This window comes from Acomys minous (genome assembly GCF_964271855.1).
Source record: "Acomys minous genome assembly, chromosome: 20".
NCBI lineage: Eukaryota > Metazoa > Chordata > Mammalia > Rodentia > Muridae > Acomys > Acomys minous.
The window spans coordinates 10837487-10843550 of NC_140502.1; positions in this window are offsets into that span (position 1 = coordinate 10837487).

Below are 6064 nucleotides of genomic sequence, written 5' to 3' on the forward strand. Positions count from 1 at the left end.
TTTCCAGTAGCACCTAGGATACCTAGGACGAATGAAACTGGCCAGGAGAAGGGGGATGTTCAGTAGCAAGAAATGGAAAATCAAAACACACATACTTGTCCTGCCTTAAACCTGGGCAATGTGGAATCTCAACTGCCATCCACCCATCAGATGAGCACCTATGGTTTTTGACCTGCTTTTATTTCTCTGGTCAAAGAGACTCTAGCTGTATGTTCTTGTTTCCTTGTTTTCCACATTGATCCTGATTCCTGGAGGAAATTTCAACACCTTTCTCCCTGGGGTGCAACTGATGTCCATAGACCATAGTTTAAGCATGGATAGGTAAATAAATATATGAATAGTTCATTCCCAGGTTCCATGAAATCACTCTTGCTTCAAAATTGAGAGCCCCTGAGAGAAAAGCCTTTTGTTCAAGTTTGTTTCTTGGAATGTCCTAAGATAATGATTATGTGAACACAATTATAAATGATGTCTGTGTATTGTGTCAGATGGTCAACAGTGAGATGTGCAGAAATGGTTTAGGAAGGATTCACAACACTCCAATCCATGTGGACACATTGGGAATTGTATTGTAAAATCCAATTCAGAACGATTCTGTACACATTTAGAGCAATTGAGGCTCAAAAAAGCAAGCATATTGGGGACTATGCTACACTTCACACTCGTACAGATTATCCAAACAAAGCCTTTGCTTCCATTGTCTTGAAAATCAATAAACATGTCAAATATAGAATTTTACTCAGTATTGCTATATCTAAAATTATCTAGTTCATCACAGAATCAGTGCTGGTTTACAAATTAAAGGTTGATATTTAAAGGTTCAGCAAGATCTAGAGAGAACATGAGATCTGTGTACCTTGTTTCAACGTCTAATAAATACCAATCAGTCCTATACCCAACCAATCATTGTTCATGAGGATGTAAGCTGAATATTTGAGTTCTAAATCATTTTCTCCATCCCAGATTATCCATTTTCAAAATCAATACTGTGTGCTGAGCCATTTCTTCCACATTATTTTTGATTTCCTAAACTGCTTTTTCTCATGTTGCATTCCAGTCATGGCTGTGAAGAAGTATTGTTTTGAGTATCTAAGAAGCAAATAACAACTGGGAAGCAACACTGTTTAATCTGTAAACCCTTATGTAATTTTTCTATTAATGTGCTGATGATTTCATACTCATGAGCTTCTTGAAATATGTATGGAGTTCAAGAAAGGCAGGAGTAGTGCAGAAATTGTCAGGTTTGTGTGCTGACATAGCATATCTAGCATTTGAGATGAGAACACAAGGTTTGTGTATTTCTCTGTCTTGTTGTATAGTTAAGCAACATCATTTAAATTACACAAGACCTGTGGTTCTGTGATGAGCTCTCCTAGTGTGCTAAGACATAGATAGAAAGGAAAGGGAGCAGAGAAGGCTTTCCTAGGAAGATAGAAAACAAAACCATCTTTGAAGCTGGCAAGTGAAATTTCCATTATGTGATGTGGAGCGTGGTATCCAGTTTTCATGTGTAATTACTATTTATTTTAAAAGTCTTACAATTTAGTGTGGTACCTTTTTGAACAGTCATTCACATATGTCAGGTATCTGTGTCATCCATATCTAGTATTAATCTTACTACTGATTTCATGCTTCAGTTCAAAAATCCTCCTTTTGATTCTATGTCATTTGTGACTTTGTACTTGGTCAATTTGTGAAATAAATGTGGTATTTTTTCTGTATTTTTCTAAATACTGGTTTCACCTCTCACCCACATCCCAATACCTTTAGCTATTATCAGGCATAAGTATAGTTCATACATGGCCCCTGGTTGATGTTGCAGACTCATCCAAGCCCCGTTAGCACATATTACATGGCTCTGTTTGTCATCCTGTGGAGCTAGTGTTCCCTCCAAGGCCTGCTTTCCTTCTACTGTTTCTCAAGCTGTCCTCTGCCACGTGTCTCAATGTTAGTCGCAGCATTCCATTCAATTGATTTCTTCATTGTACATTTTGGAAACTGCTAACCCACACTGCTGATTCAATCAGGAATTTAAGTTTTATTCCTTCTCAACTCTCTGAGGGGCATTGAAGACAAGATAATATAGTACTATAACCAAGTTTAGCAGGTTATGGGACAAGATCGTTTTAGATCAAGATAAAGAATTTAAGCTATTAGAGTTGAGATAAGATAGACATTGAATCTCATTCGGAAATCTAGACCCAACAAGACAGGAAAAACACTTCCTTCAAAGGAGACGAATGCAGATGGTCAATTCACTATGAATGTAACATGTATAGAACTCATTATTCTCATGATTGTCACATGGTTCTCCCTGCTGTATGCAGTTTGTTTTATACATGTGTAATGAAATAAAAAAAAGAAAAGGGGCTCAGAACTAAAAAGATAATTCTCAGCAGAGAAATATCAAATGGCTGACAAACATTTAAAGAAATGCTCAATGTCTTTAGTCATCAGAAAACTGCAAGTCAAAATGACTGTGAGATTCCATCTTACACCCATCAGAATGGCTAAGATAAAAAATTCAAATGACACCACATGCTGGCAAGGATGTGGAGAAAGAGGAACACTTCATCATTGCTGCTGGGAATGCAAAGTTGTATAAGCACTTTGAAAAATCTATCTGGTGAACCTTCGGAAAGGTGGATATCAGGCTTCCTCAAGACCTGGCTACTGCTCTCCTTGGAATATCCTAAGAAAATGCTTCACCACACAACAGAGACATATGCTCAACCATATTCATAGCAGCCCTATTCATAATAGCCAGAACCTGGAAACAGCCTAAATGTCCCTCAGTTGAAGAATGGATAAAGAAACTATGGTACATTTACACAATGATACACTAAGCTATTTTTTGTTTTGTTTTGCTTTTTTCTCCTTTATTAATTTATTCTTGTTACATCTCAATGGTTATCCCGTCCCTTGTATCCTCCCATTCTTCCCTCCCTCCCATTTTCCTCTTATTCCCTTCCCCTATGACTGTCCCTGAGGGGGATTACCTCCCCCTGTATATGTTCATAGGGTATCAAGTCTCTTCTTGGTAACTTGCTGTCTTTCCTCTGAGTGCCACCAGGTCTCCCCCTCCAGGGGACATGGTCAAAGGTGAGGCACCAGAGTATGTGAGAAAGTAATATCCCACTCTCCACTCTACTGTGGAGAGTGTTCTGTCCATTGTCTAGATCTGGGTAGGGGTTTAAGGTTTACAGCCTGTATTGTCCTTGGCTGGTGCCTTAGTTTGAGAGGGACCCCTGTGCCCAAATCTGCCTATCATAATGTTCTACTTGTAGGCTTCTAGGACCCTCTGGATCCTTCTACTTTGCCATTCTCCCATGCTTCTCTCATTTAGAGTCCCAATAGAATGTCCTCCCCTCTGTCTCAGTTTCCTGGTAAGTGAAGGCTTTTGTGGGACATGCCCCTTGGGCTAATATGCAGATATAAGTGAGTAAATACCATTTGAGTCTTTCTGCTTCTGGGTTAACTCACTCATTATGATCATTTCTAGCTCAATCCATTTATCCACAAATTTCGGGAATTCCTTGTTTTTAATAGCTGAATAGTATTCCATAGTGTATATGTACCACAGTTTCTTTATCCATTCTTCTACTGATGGACACATCGGCTGTTTCCATGTTCTGGCTATTATGAATAAGGCTGCTATGAACATGGTTGAGCAAATTTTCTTGTTGTGTGCTGGAGCATCTTCTGGGTATATTCCAAGGAGTGGAATAGCTGGGTCTTGAGGAAGCTCTATTCCCATTTTTCTGAGATATCACCAGATAAATTTCCAAAGTGGTTGTACTATTTTGCATTCCCACCAGCAATGAAGGAGTGTTCCTCTCTCCCCACATCCTCACCAGCATGTGGTGTCATTTGAATTTTTGATCTTAGCCATTCTGATGGATGTAAGATGGAATCTCAGAGTTATTTTGATTTGCATTTCCCTGATGATTAAGGAGGCTGAGCATTTCTTTAAGTGTTTCTCAGCCATTTGATATTCCTCTGTTGAGAATTCTCTGTATAGTTCCAAGCCCTATTTCTCAATTGGTTTATTTGGTCACTAAGCTATTAAAAGCATGGAAATTCTGAAATTTGTGGATAAATGGATGGAAATAGAAAAGATTATAATGAATGAGTTAACCCAGAAATAGAAAGAATTATATGGTATATACTCACTTATAATTGGGCCATAACCCAAAAGGAATGTCTCATGAAAGCCTTCACTTACCAGGAGATTGGGATAGATGTGAGGACATCACACTGAGACTCTTGGTAAGAGAAATATAGGAGATTGGGAAATAGAAGGATCCAGAGGATCTTAGAAACCTACAAGAAGAGCCTTGTAATAGGTAGATCAGGTCCCTGGGGGCGAGTCTATTCAAACTGTTGCTCTTGCTGAGGACATTGCAAGTAGTAAACATTGAACTCCTAATTGGATCTAGCCAAAGGACAGGAATTCTCCAAATTTGGGAGGAGAGCAGGGACTAACTGTGACATGAACTGTGGTGCCCCATATTTTCCAACCTCCTCTTGGTAGGGAGCTCTGTTGGCACTCAAAGAAAGAATAAGCAGGCTACTAAGATGAGACTTGATAGCCTATGAACATAAAGTGGGGGAGGAGGTCCCCCTCGATCATAGAGCTAGGGGAGGAAATAGGGTGAAAGTGGGAGGGAGGGAAGAATGGGAGGATACAAGTAATGGCATAAGAATGGAGTTCTAACATGAATAAATTAATTTTAAAAAAGATCATGTAACTGTGGCTGTTCTGTCCTGCTATGTCCACTCTGTATACCTTGGCATAGAACTCAAATTTAAGATTATTCTTCAAAGATTTTATATATATAATTTCTAATGTAATATGAGGTATTATATCCACTCTACTCAAGTAGATTACGAGGTTTATTTCTAATACCTTAAAACTGTGATTGCAGGTTGTTTAGGATAATTGGTACAAGCTTATTGTTAGTTGATCAAATCATGTTCATGTCAATTATAAGTCTATTTTTAACACATGTATATATGTCCTACATTAAACAGATAGATATGTTTCTATAGATATATACGGTAAAATCATTAGATAATGTCTTCAAATGTCCCAAAGATCCACAGAATATGACATGTAAATATATTTTTATTATTTTAAAGATTCTTTGAGAACAAGACAGGTTAAACACTGGCAATACCCAGTCTACCTCAAAGAAGATGAGGAACACCAAAGAACCTCTTTATGGAGATGGTTTCACATGCTGCAAACTTGCCATTGTGCAAAAAGACCTATTTCTGCCTCATTCTGCCACAGACAGAATTCCGCGCAAAAGTTGGTAAGTCTGGATGGAAGTAGAATTGATGGCAAAACTGCCAAGACAAGGGAAGCAAGTCCTCTACAGTTCCTGACTCACTAACATATCTGTGTGCATGTATGTACATGTATGTATTTAAGTGTGTGTCTTAGAATATTTTTGTGTACACTTATGCGTTCACATACCCGTGGTGTCCAAAAGAAGGCATCAGTTGGATTTTCTGTTTGGAGATATTACATGTGGTTGGAATAATCATTTTCTCAAGACTGGACTGGATATTGAACCAGGTCCTCTACCATTGAAAGTCATACTCTTAACTAGTAAGTTATCAATCCATCTTTGTAACTTTTTTATTTGTTAATTAAGACATTACTCCCTATCCTAGGTAATATTCATTTAACTCATATAATACTGTTAGGTGTATTTTACCATCCCCCTGTAAGAGGGACATTGTTTCAATTTCATCTGTAAACAACTGTTCACTCTCTAAAATTTCCTTGCGTTTTACTCTCAATATTAAACTGTAAAAAATGTCATTCATTCATCCAAGTGTTAAAGAATTCTTTGAGTTTATTGTAAAAAATTTTTTTATGTTAGAGCAGAAAAGACTTTTCTGCACTGTACACATGCCAAAAATATAAATCTCATGAGAAGAAAGGTTTAGCATATGATTATATGGAAAAAGTAGATAACATTAGTAGATATGATACTGACTAGCATCACCATTAGGAAAAAGTGTGAGAGTCATATTAAAAACAAAAAATATT